Here is a 14,004-nt window from a genome sequence, read left to right on the forward strand (position 1 = left end):
TGACTAAGTTCTTTTTAATCACAGGACTATTGGCCAACACAGCAAAAGCTCCAGTAGTTTCGGGAGCACAGTCCATACAGTCCCTTATCCGTCTGTAAAGACAAGGGTTCTGACCTTGCTCAATCTTTGGGTTGTTCGATTCATCCCCTACCCTTTGTGAACAACAGTCCCTTTAACTTACACAGTCCATAAGGCTGGAAGGGTTTGAGACCCTTAGTGGGTCACAGTCCCACAATCCAGCAAGGGGATACGCAATGTGCGTAAAACAAACTGGGAAGGGGGAACACAAAAATTATTCTGCCAACCTTGCCAACATCGGGGGTTCTCAACATATTTAGGGCCTCCTGCCCTCAGAAATGCAAAACAGTTCCTCATGTGTGGTTCTTCTTCGGGGCAATGAGCACAACTAAGCCTTCAGGCAGCATTTTACGTATGGCCGCCATACACCAGAGTTTCTCTCACTCCAGCCTGCCCAATATAGGTGGATGAGCAGGGGCCCTAAGAGACAATAACAGTGGCCAGAACACTGGCTGCCTCAGGCTTGGCCAGACAACTGGTACTGGTGGTGGAGAACACGCTGCTGGACAACAATTGACCACTGTTCTTCTGGGGCTAAGGGGCATTGGGGCCTTGGCTGCAGGCTCTACCTGTTGCAGTTGAGCGGTCACACAAGGACTCACCTTCTCCTGCCACATTCCTCTGGGATTTTCTTCTTCTGGAGGGATTACAGTCGGCGCAACTGCATACCACCCTCGTGGTCTGTACTCCTTGATAAAAGTGAGTCAATCTCCTGGCTGCAGGATATAGGGCCCATGTGGCAAGGACCCAGCATTCATATGGATTTTTTTACAGTGACCGCCTCCCGGATAAATCCATAGCCCTACCTGGAATGATAATGCCGCATGATACCTTTAGTTAGTCAGTGGCCAACGTTGCTACCTTTGCGGAGCTGCAACTGGGCCCATAGCTATTTTTCCCATTGCTTTTTCCTTTGGATCACCCTTGACACCCATTTAGCTTTCTCAGCCACCGGGCTTCAGCCACACTGACACAACCAGTTCTTTTTGTATGTCAGACTCGGGTTCAGGGGCCGACCAATAAACTTCGGTCTTGAGGTCATGTTCTGGGTGCTGAAGTTTTCAAACAGGCTCGCTGAGATCCATCAGAGACGGCAGTTCTTCCGGCAGTATCTCCTGCTCCCGCAGCTTTTCATAGAATCATAGAAAGTTAGAGTTGGAAGGGACCTCAAGGTTCATCGTGTCCAAACCCTGATCAATACAGGATTCACTAAACTATCTCAGACAGATGTCTGTCCAGCCTCTGCTTAAAGACTTCCATTGAATGAGAACTCACCACCTCTCTTGGCAGCCTGTTCCACTCATTGATCAACATCATTGTCAGGGCCCACCATGAAGCGCAGCATTGTAGAATCTCTCCATATCACCTGACTCTTCTCCTCTCTCTCTCTTTCACCAATAATGCCGCCGGACTGCTGTTCAGAGGGTGTACTTTTCCAGGGCTCCCCCCATTCCAGGGTGGAGCTATATCTGTCTCTCCTGCCTGTTTTCCAGCTGTTCTCCATTGACTCCCTGCAACCTGCAATGGACGTGGTTTCTTTTTCTTTCATCGTACCCATTGGGGGCTAGCACTGCTCACCATGGGCCGACCTCTCTGGACAAGCCTCTTCCTAGGCTTGACAAATTTCTGCCTGATGTATCATCAGGTACGCCCATGATGGGCAGGTCCATCTAGCCAATTCAAGCTACTCACAGTCATCTTGTCGTCGGTGTTCAGCTCATCATTGCTTTCGCTGCATCTTTCTCTTCAAGTGAAGTGATCGAGCTGCTGTTGCGCTCTGGCCCTTTACAGACAAGGGGTGTCCCAGTCCCAGTGTGCTGTATAGTGTGGGATGCATTACACTCACTAGTAGGCCACAGGTCTCCACTGCCTCCAGGCTTCCCTCTTCAGGAGACACCGCACACAATGCATGGGACACCAAAGACTGCCTCTATATACAGCTCTGGAAAAAATTAAGAGACCACTGCAAAATGCTCAGTTTGTCTGATTTTTCTCTTTATAGGTATACTAGCTGAAGAGCCCGGCGTTGCCTGGGCATAGTAAATATCTGTGGTTAGTTATAGCACCTCACTTCTCTTATTTTCCCATCAGGCCTCTCATTTTCCCCCTCACACCTCTCATTTTCTCCCTCACTCCTCTCATTCCCCCCTAACACTTGTCATTTCGACCTCACATCTGTGATTTTCCGATCACTCCACTATTTTACCTCACTCCTCTCATTTTGCACTCACACCTTTTCATTTTCACCTCACACCTCTCATTTTCACCTCATTATATACATGTTTGTCATCTCCCTTATATATAGTATACACCTGTATGTCATCTCCTGTATATAGTATATACCTGTATGTCATCTCCCCTGTATATAGTATATACCTGCTGTGTGTCATCTCCCCTGTATATAGTATATACCTGTATGTCATCTCCTTCTATATATAGTATATACCTGTATGTCATCTCCTCCTGTATATAGTATATACCTGTGTCATCTCCTCCTGTATATAGTATATACCTGTAGGTCATCTGCTCCTGTATATAGTATATACCTGTGTGTCATCTCCTCCTGTCTATAGTATATACCTGTATGTAATCTCCTCCTGTATATAGTATGTACCTGTATGTCATCTCCTCTTCTATATAGTATATACCTGTGTCATCTCTTCTGTATATAGTATATATCTGTGTGTCATCTCCCCTGAATATAGTATATACGTGTGTCATCTCCTCCTATATATAGTATATACCTGTGTGTCATCTCCTCCTGTATATAGTATATACCTGTATGTCATCTCCTCCTGTATATAGTATGTACCTGTATGTCATCTCCTCCTCTATATAGTATATACCTGTGTGTTATCTCTCCTGTATATAGTATATATCTGTGTGTCATCTCCCCTGTATATAGTATATACCTGTGTGTCATCTCCTCCTGTATTAGACCTCGTTCACACGATATTTGCTCAGTATTTTTACCTCAGTATTTGTAAGCTAAATTGGCAGCCTGATAAATCCCCAGCCAACAGGAAGCCCTCCCCCTGGCAGTATATATTAGCTCACACATACACATAATAGACAGGTCATGTGACTGACAGCTGCTGTCTTTCCTATATGGTACATTTGTTGCTCTTGTAGTTTGTCTGCTTATTAATCAGATTTTTATTTTTGAAGGATAATACCAGACTTGTGTGTGTTTTAGGGTGAGTTTCGTTTGTCAAGTTGTGTGTGTTGAGTTGCGTGTGGCGACATGCATGTAGCGACTTTTGTGAGATAAGTTTTGTGTGGCAACATGCGTGTAGCAACTTTTTGTGTGTCGAGTTGCATGTGACAGGTTAGTGTAGCAAGTTGTGTGCAGCGAGTTTTGCGCGTGGCGAGTTTTGTGTGGTGCCTTTTGAGTATGTGCAAGTTTTGTGTGAGGCAACTTTTGCATGTGTTGCAACTTTTGTGCATGTGGCAATTTTTCCGCGTGTGCAAGTTTTGCGTGTGGCGAGTTTTCCATGAGGTTAGTTTTGCACTTGTGGCGAGTTTTGCGTGAGCCTGGTTTTTGCATGTGGCAAGTTTTGCGCGTGGCAAGTTTTGAGCGGTGACATTTGTGTTACGACTTTTATGTGGCGAGGTTGGTGTATGTGTGGTGAAATGTGTGCTGAGGGCAATATGTGTTCAAGCACGTGGTAGTGTGTGGCGCATTTTGTGTGTGTGTTCATATCCCCGTGTGTGGTGAGTATCCCATGTCGGGGCCCCACCTTAGCAACTGATCGGTATATACTCTTTGGCGCCATCGCTCTCATTCTTTAAGTCCCCCTTGTTCACATCTGGCAGCTGTCAATTTGCCTCCAACACTTTTCCTTTCACTTTTCCCCATTATGTAGATAGGGGCAAAATTGGTGAATTGGAAAGCGCGGGGTTAAAATTTCACCTCACAACATAGCCTATGACGCTCTTGCGTCCAGACGTGTGACTGTGCAAAATTTTGTTTCTGTAGCTGCGACGCCTCCAACACTTTTCCTTTCACTTTTTTCCCCATTATGTAGATAGGGGCAAAATTGTTTGGGGAATTGGAACGCGCGGGGTTAAAATTTCGCCTCACAACATAGCCTGTGACACTCTCGGGGTCCAGACGTGTGACTGTGCAAAATTTTGTGGCTGTACCTGCGACAGTGCAGATGCCAATCCCAGACATACATACATACATTCACACACACATTCAGCTTTATATATTAGATTTTTGAGTAAAATGTAAATTGTTCTTTTATTCTATAAACTCCTGACAACATGTCTCCGAAGTTCCAAGCAATAAATTTTGTTTGTTTTTTTTCTGACAAAGAAAAATGGTCAAACCACCGCCCCCCCCCAAAAAAAAAAACAGTGCTTTCAGACCTCAAATAATTCAAAGAAAACAAGTTCATAATCATTTAGAAACAACAATACTAATATTTTAACTCAGTAAGAGTTCAGAAATCAATATTTTGTGGAATAACCATGTTTGTTAATCCCAGCTTTCATGCGTCTTGGCAGCTTTCCACCAGTCTTTCACGCTGCTTTTGGGTGACCTTATGCCACTCCTGGTACAGAAATTTAAACAGTTCTTCTTTGTTTGATGGCTTGTGACTATCCATCTCCCTTATGATTACATTTCAGAGGTTTTCAATGGGGTTCAGGTCTGGAAATTGGGCGGCCATGACAGGGATTTGATGTGGTGGTCTCTTAGTTTTTTCCAGAGCAGTAGATGTGAGCAGGTTGCGGGATGCAGTAACGGCAGGAGGCAGAGCAATGGTTAGTGTAACACCCCAGGTAACCGGTTGTTACAGTGGTGTTGCCTTCCTTTCGGGGAGGGTGATATCATGCTTGCAGGCAAGGAGGATTCTCTTTACCAGGTAAGCACCTACAAACAACATGTTCTGAATCCAGGCCAGAAGGAGGAGCTCTGAACCCGGATTCAGGGGAGCTTCCCTAGCTTTAAGTGTTCTGATCTGGAGGAGGAGTCAGACAGTCTATAGCAGACAATGAGGAGAGGGAGAAGAGGAGAGAGTGTGCGGAGACGTGCAGCCAGGACTGAGCTGCAGCTCCAGGAAAGGAATAGAACCCGAGGGGTTGAATGTAATGGAGCATCTGAGGAAAGGAGCACAGTGGAGGAAGGGGCTCAGAGGGGAGCGGCGACTGGACACCCTCAGAGCCCGAGGTCGTGTTGCTCTCCAGGACGCATGACAGAACCGGAGGGCATAGGACTGTATGTTATTTGCCCACACCAAGTCTGAGGTGAAGCAATAACCTGAATAATAATAATAATATAATAATAATAATTTTTATTTATATAGCGCCAACATATTCCGCAGCGCTTTACAAATTATAGAGGGGACTTGTACAGACAATAGACATTACAGCATAACAGAAATACAGTTCAAAACAGATACCAGGAGGAGTGAGGGCCCTGCTGCTCGCAAGCTTACAAACTATGGGGAAAAGGGGAGACACGAGAGGTGGATGGTAACAATTGCTTTAGTTATTCGGACCGGCCATAGTGTAAGGCTCGGGTGTTCATGTAAAGCTGCATGAACCAGTTCACTGCCTAAGTATGTAGCAGTACAGACACAGAGGGCTAATACTGCATAAAGTGTATGAGAACATGATGCGAGGAACCTTTTTTTTTTTTTATATATATATAAATAGGCCACACAGGGATCGTTAGGTTAATGCATTGAGGCGGTAGGCCAGTCTGAACAAATGAGTTTTTAGGGCACGCTTAAAACTGTGGGGATTGGGGATTAATCGTATTAACCTAGGTAGTGCATTCCAAAGAATCGGCGCAGCACGTGTAAAGTCTTGGAGACGGGAGTGGGAGGTTCTGATTATTGAGGATGCTAGCCTGAGGTCATTAGCGGAGCGGAGGGCACGGGTAGGGTGGTAGACTGATACCAGGGAGGAGAAGTAGGGTGGTGCTGAGCCATGGAGTGCTTTGTGGATGAGGGTAGTAGTTTTGTACTGGATTCTGGAGTGGATGGGTAGCCAGTGTAATGACTGGCACAGGGTAGAGGCATCGGTGTAACGGTTGGTGAGGAATATGATCCTCGCTGCAGCATTCAGGACAGATTGGAGCGGGGAGAGTTTTGCAAGAGGGAGGCCGATTAATAGAGAGTTACAATAGTCCAGACGAGAATGAATAAGTGAAACAGTCAGAGTTTTTGCAGAGTCGAAAGTAAGAAAAGGGCGAATTCTAGAAATGTTTTTGAGATGCAGGTAAGAGCGAGCCAGTGATCGGATGTAGGGGGTGAATGAAAGGTCAGAATCAAGGATGACCCCAAGGCAGCGGGCATGTTGCTTTGGAGTAATCGTGGAACCGCACACGGAGATGGCAATGTCAGGCAAAGGTAGGTTAGTAGAGGGAGAGAACACGAGGAGTTCAGTTTTTGACAGGTTTAGTTTCAGGTAGAGGGAGGACATGATGTCAGAGACAGCGGTAAGACAATCACTGGTGTTTTCTAAAAAGGTCGGTGTGATATCAGGAGCAGATGTATATAATTGGGTGTCGTCAGCATAGAGATGGTACTGGAAACCAAATCTACTGATTGTTTGTCCAATAGGGGCAGTATACAAAGAGAAGAGGAGGGGGCCTAGGACTGATCCTTGAGGAACCCCAACCGTAAGGGGAAGGTGAGAGGAGGAGGAACCAGCAAAACATATAGTGAAGGATCGGTCAGAGAGATAGGAGGAGAACCAGGAGAGAACGGTGTCCTTGAGGCCGATGGAGCGGAGCATAGTGAGGAGGAGCTGATGATCCACAGTGTCGAATGCTGCAGAGAGATCCAAGAGAATTAGCATGGAGTAGTGACCATTAGATTTAGCTGTTAGTAGGTCATTGGAGACTTTAGTGAGGGCAGTTTCAGTAGAGTGTAAAGAGCGGAAGCCAGATTGAAGAGGGTCGAGAAGAGAGTTATCTGAGAGATAGCGGGTAAGACGGGAGTGGACCAGGCGTTCGAGGAGTTTAGAGATGAAGGGAAGATTAGAGACAGGTCTATAATTAGCGGCACAGTTTTGATCGAGGGATGGTTTTTTAAGTAATGGATATATGATGGCATGCTTAAATGAGGAGGGAAAAATACCGGAAGTGAGGGAAAGGTTGAATATTTTTGTTAGGTGAGAGGTGACAGCCGGGGAAAGGGACTGGAGGAGATGTGATGGAATGGGGTCACTGGTGCAAGTGGTCGGGCGAGAAGATGCAAGGAGCCTGCTTACTTCTTCTTCTGTAACTGCTTCAAAGTCAGAGAGTGAACTAGATGCAGTGGGGGAGGGAGGACAGTGCATGGTATGAAGGGATTGGGAGATGATTTCCTGTCGAATGTGGTCAATTTTTTCTTTGAAGTAATTGGCCAGATCGTCAGCACGGAGATCCGTGGTTGGGGCCTGCTCTCTTGGGTTGAGTAGGGACTGGAACGTGTCAAAGAGACGTTTAGGGTTATTGGACAGGGAGGTGATGAGGGTGTTGAAGTAGGTTTGTTTGGAGAGGTGAAGGGAAGAATTGTATGTCTTTAGCATGAACTTATAATGGATGAAATCTTCGGGTAGATTAGATTTTCTCCACAAACGTTCTGCGCACCTGGAGCACCGCTGCAGGAAACGTGTTTGCAGCGTGTGCCACGGTTGTTGCCGTCTGTGCCGAGTTGTTTTATGTATAGGAGGAGCAGCTTCATCCAGAGCACTTTGCAGGGTTTCATTGTAATGCTTCAATGCAGAATCAGGACATGAGATGGAGGAGATAGGGGCCAATGAGGACTGCAAGTTCTTCATAAGTTTCTGGGTGTTAATGGCCTGGATGTTTCTATAAGTGTGGAAAGTGGGGGTGACCTGAGCGGGATGGCAGTTCTTGATAGAGAATGAAAGAAGGTTGTGGTCAGAGAGCGGGAGAGGGGAGTTTGTGAAATCATCCACTGAGCAAAGTCGGGAGAAGACCAAGTCAAGGGAGTTTCCATCTTCATGTGTTGGAGAGTTAGTATGCTGCGAGAGGCCAAAAGAGGAGGATAGAGATAAAAGGTGAGAAGCAGATGGGGAGAGGGGAGAGGCAATGGGGATGTTGAAATCACCCATGATAAGGGTGGGGGTGTCACAGGAGAGAAAGTGTGGAAGCCAGGTGGCAAAGTGATCCAGGAACTGATGACAGGGGCCGGGAGGACGATACACCACCGCCACTCGCATGGAGAAGGGGACGTAGAGTCTGACCACATGGACCTCAAAGGAAGGGAAGACAAGTGAGGGTACTTGGGGGATAACATGGAAAGTACATTTGGGTGAAAGGAGCAGGCCAACGCCTCCACCTGCTCTGTTGTCTGATCTTGGGGTATGAGAAAAGTGTAGTCCACCATATGAAAGAGCAGCAGCAGCAGTGGTGTCTGACTGCTGGATCCAGGTTTCAGTAAGAGCCAGGAGATTAAGAGAATTAGAAAGGAAGAAGTCATGAATGAAGGAGAGTTTATTACACACAGAGCGAGAATTCCAAAGGGCACAATTGAAAGAGACAGCAGGCATGCAGGGAATATTAATAAGGTTAGAGGGGTTTCTGGGTGTAGCAATTGGGAGGTTTGACTGGCTATAACATGGGGGGCCGGGGTTTGGAGATATGTCTCCAGCGACTAGGAGAAGGAGGATCGAAAGAGTGAGCAGATGGTTAAGTGATTTGTGAGAGCGTCTCTTGTGTTGGATGTTGGGACTGAATGGATCTGTGCTGTTAAGCAATGTGAACAAAGCATGAGAGCTATACATAGGAGAGGCAAGGACAGAGGGGCCGATATGGATGGAGTGTAGAGAGTTAATGCAAGGGCTGTGAATGTGAGTGAATGCAGCAGCCAGAATATAGATTATACAAATAAATATGGTGAGTATTTGTGCTGTTTCAAGTGAATATGGATTAGATTTAGATTGTCTTACCTGTCTCCTGCCCTGTCTAACTGCCATGTTATAACTGCCGAGTACTTAGAAAAAAAGTACTTTGAATAAAAAATACACAAATAACAGTGCATGAATGCACCCCTGCATGAATGCTTCCCCAAGCTAAGTCTACATTTATAGAAGGCTAGCCCTTAGATCTCTCTTTTTTTTTTTTTTTTTTTTTTTTTGGGGTTAAAGCTCGTTAGCAATCAATCTAACTCAGTTGAGACAACAGGACACAATAAATGTAGTGATCAGATAAACAAATGTCCAGGTCTACATGGATCATAAACCGCTTTGAAACAGTTATGTGATCTCTCTGAGTAAGGACATGCAAAAGTGAGTTAAATATCTATAAACACAAACAAAGGCATAATAGGATGACTAACATATATAGATACATGCAGGATTCAATGCCGAAGATAGAATGACTCAGATACCATCCAAGCTGCTTGCTGTCAGGGACTGGAGCAATAGACATGCAGGATATTTCAGCTCAGAGAATGAATGATATGTTTACCTGTAACCTGAAGAGCCCAGGTCGTGATAGAGACCCTATAAAATGGCTCACACTGCCCACCGTGCAGACATCTGTCTCAGGACAGGAGAGAGAGGGTACCTTGCCAGCAAGCTACAAGCAGCAGGGACCTCGCCAACTAGCGCAAGTAAGAAAGGCTCACGGACCTCACCTGGGAGAGAGATCCACTAATGCCTTCAGGCCGGCTGGCCCACAGCTACACCTGTGCTTGGTACCCTGGACTGAGGCCTGCTACTATCAGTAAACCAGGTAAAGACTGCAAACCTGTGTCCTCGTTCTTTGCTATACCATCCACCACACCATCAGAGCCGTACACCTTGGGTGCCCTGGGGGCCTACTTCACCGGCGGGAAGTTATACCATCTAGCTGCCAAACCATCACCCCAGAGGACTGACTGAATACCACAGGTGGTGTCATGAACAAACTTTATTCACCATATCCCTTTAAAAACCTTCCCTTTAACATGGGCGCCCAGGGCCACAGACCGGGTCGCCGTCACTGTGACATCCCCTTTGAGTACCGGACCCGGTACCGAATACCCCACGGCCCTGTCGGGCGACTCATTAACGTAGACTTTTACTTGTACAGTGAATGCTCCACGGAGGTAGAGGGAAAGAGAGGCAGGGGTCTGGCAGGTGGTATGGGCACAAAAGGTATGCTGAGGGAGGTAACAGGGCAAAAGTATAACAAATGTTCATGAAGATCAAGAATGCAGAGTCTTCCGTTCGAATGTTTTACCTCAGGACAGAAATAGGATAGAGGGGGGAACTTTCCTGCTCAAAAACTTGTATGCCTCTTTTACCCCCTCTCTTTCCTTTATAACCAATTAACATTCATCAGACCCCAAGTCAAACGATATCATCCCACCTTATTTTAATTGTTAACCCTTGCAGTCCCTGGCACCTTCATTAACCACTGTGGTACCTATAATCTACTATATAATTGTCTAAGGGTCACTTCCGTCTTTCTGTCTGTCCCGGATATTCATTGATCATGGCCTCTGTCTGTCATGGAATCCAAGTCGCTGATTGGTTGTGGCAAAACGCCCACGACCATTGCCACGACCAATCAGCGACGGCCACAGTCCGGCGGCAACATGGCCGCTCCTTCCTCCCCGCAGTCAGTGCCCGCTCCATACTCCCCTCCAGTCATCCAGTCAGCCCTCACACAGTTTAATGCCAGCGTTACCGGAGCGCGGTGTAACGCACTCCGGTTACGCAGCTATTAACCCTGTGTGACCAACTTTTTACTATTGATGCTGCGTATGCAGCATCAATAGTAAAACGATCTAATGTTACAAGTAATAATAATAAAAAAAAACATTATTCTCACCCTCCGACGTGTCGCCCTGTCCTCGGCAATACAAACGTCAGGTTCCAGTGCTAAGGATGGTATGCGAGAAGGACCTGCCATGACATCACGGTCATGTCACCGCGACGTCATCACAGGTCCTGCGCTCATACCAACCCTGGGACCGGAAGCTGCCGCGTGCACCGCACACAGGCGACAGAACTACAAGGGGCCCTCGGAAGGTGAGTATATGTTTCTTTTTTATTTTTTAACCTGTTACATACGTGGCTGGGCAATATACTACGTGACTGGGCAATATACTACATGTCTGTGCTGTATACTACGTGGCTCTGTGCTGTATACTATGTGGCTGGGCAATATACTACGTCACTGGGCAATATACTACGTGACTGGGCAATATACTACATACCTGGGCAATATACTACTTGGCTGGGCAATATACTACGTGACTGGGCAATATACTACGTCACTGGGCAATATACTACGTAGCTGGGCAATATACTACGTGGCTGGGCAATATAGTACGTGGCTGGGCAATATACTACGTGGCTGGGCAGCATACTACGTGGGCTGTGCAATATACTACGTTGACATACATATTCTAGAATACCCGATGCGTTAGAATCGGGCCACCATCTAGTCTATATATATAATTGTCTAAGGGGTACTTCCATCTTTCTGTCGGCAACTTCCGTCACGGAAATCCCACGTCGCTGATTTGTCTCGCCAGCTGCCTGTCATGGCTGCCGTGACCAATCAGCGACGGGCACAGTCCAATTAGTCCCTCCCCTACTCCTCTGCAGTCAGTGCCCGGCGGCCGCTCCGTAATCCCCTCCACTCATCGCTCACACAGGGTTAATGCCAGCGGTAACGGGCCGTGGGTACCGCACTCCGTTACTGCTGCTATTAACCCTCTGTGTCCCCAACTTTTTTACTATTGATGCTGCCTGTGCAGCATCAATAGTAAAAAGATGTAATGTTAAAAATAATAAAAAAACAAAAAACCTGCTATTGTCACCTTCCATCGTCCCACGATGCGCCCGCGCCGGCCGCCATCTTCCGTTCCTGGAGATGCATTGCAAAATTCCCCAGAAGACTTAGAGGTCTCGAGACCGCTAAGTCATCTGGCTAATTTCGCAATGCATCCCGGGAACGGAAGATGGCGGCAGCCGCGTGCGTATCGCCAGAGTTTCGCTGGATCCCAGGGGGTGAATATATAACTATTTTTTATTTTAATTATATTTTTTAACAGGGATATGGTGCCCACACTGCTAAATACTGCGTGGGCAGTGTTATATACTGCTTGGCTGCTATATACTACATGGGCAGTGTTATATACTGCGTGGGCTGTGCTATATACTATGTGCCCTGTGTTATATGTTACATGGGCTGTGTTATATACTGCGTCTCCTGTGTTATATACTGCGTGGCTGCTATATACTGCATGGGCTGTGTTATATAGTACGTGGGCTGTGTTATATAGTACGTGGGCTGTGATATATACTCTGTGGGCTGTGTTATATACTCCGTGGGCTGTGTGATATACTGCGTGGGCTGTGCTATATACTACGTGCCCTGTATTATATACTACGGCGCCTGTGTTATATACTGCTTGGCTGCTATATACTACATGGGCAGTGTTATATACTCCGTGGGCTGTGCTATATACTATGTGTCCTGTGTTATATGTTACATGGGCTGTGTTATATACTGCGTCGCCTGTGTTATATACTGCGTGGCTGCTATATACTGCATGGGCAGTGTTATATAGTACGTGGGCTGTGTTATATAGTACGTGGGCTGTGATATATACTCTGTGGGCTGTGTTATATACTCCGTGGGCTGTGTGATATACTGCATGGGCTGTGCTATATACTACGTGCCCTGTATTATATACTACGGCGCCGGTGTTATATACTGCGTGGCTGCTATATACTGCGTGGGATGTGTTATATAGTATGTGGGCTGTGTTATATACTGTTTGGGCTTTGTTATATACTGCGTGGCCTGTATTAACGCATCAGGTATTAGCAGCCACATAATATATAGCACAGGCCACGTAGTATTTGCTATATACTACGTGTCCTCTGCTATATACTATGTGGCTGCTATATACATACATACATACATATTCTAGAATACCCGATGCGTTTGAATCGGTCCACCATTTAGTTCTTTATAACAGTCAACCTTTTACTAAGCAGTCCAAGTTCACCAGGTAGGATCAAGTGGGATAGGGCACAGTAATTTGCACTTCCTTCTTCTGCCCCCCATGTAATTCCATGTCCACTGAACTTGTGATGTTTCAAGACCAGGCCCGCTCCTTGGTACCTGGCCCAAGCCCTAGGCTCCAGATGCTGGTGGAGTGTCCATCAGGAATGTCCGGTTGGCCCGTGCTCCTCCTAGCAGCCACCGCACCTGAACTTGGCCTACACTCTCCGCTTCACTGACAGTAAACTCCCAGTAACCAGGAAGTGCCCCTTATTATCAGTACTAGTGCCCCCCACTGAATTAATCCTAACATTATCCATTTCCTATCATATGCTAAATCTACTGTATTATCCTTATTCTATATCATATGTTGTCCTAGGCTTATCCTTATGCTATCCTCACATTATGTATTAACACTTTATATACTGTACATTACCATAATACATTACATTAGATGCATGTTACTTAGTGTATCTGTTGTCTTCAGGGGTGGGAAGTTGGTAACAGGGTAAGGCTACTTTCACACAAGCGTCGTACGACGCAATGCGTCGTGGCGACGTACCGACGCATGCTGTGAAAGCGCAGCACAATGTGGGCAGCGGATGCAGTTTTACAACGCATCCGCTGCCCCATTGTGAGCTTCGGGGAGGAGGGGGCGGAGTTCCGGCCGCGCATGCGCGGTCGGAAATGGCGGACACAACGCACCAAAAAAGTTACATGCAATGTTTTTTGGGCCGACGGTCCGCCACAACACGACGCAACCGTCGCATGACGGTTGCGACATGTGGCAATGCGTCTCTAATACAAGCCTATGGAGAAAAAACGCATCCTGCAGACAACTTTGCAGGATGCGTTTTTTCTGCCAAACGACGCATTGCGACGTGCGTCATACGACGCTAGTGTGAAAGTAGCCTTATAAGACAGTCCACATTCCTACACGTCCTATGTAGATG

This window comes from Ranitomeya imitator, chromosome 3 (genome assembly GCF_032444005.1).
Source record: "Ranitomeya imitator isolate aRanImi1 chromosome 3, aRanImi1.pri, whole genome shotgun sequence".
Lineage (NCBI taxonomy): Eukaryota > Metazoa > Chordata > Amphibia > Anura > Dendrobatidae > Ranitomeya > Ranitomeya imitator.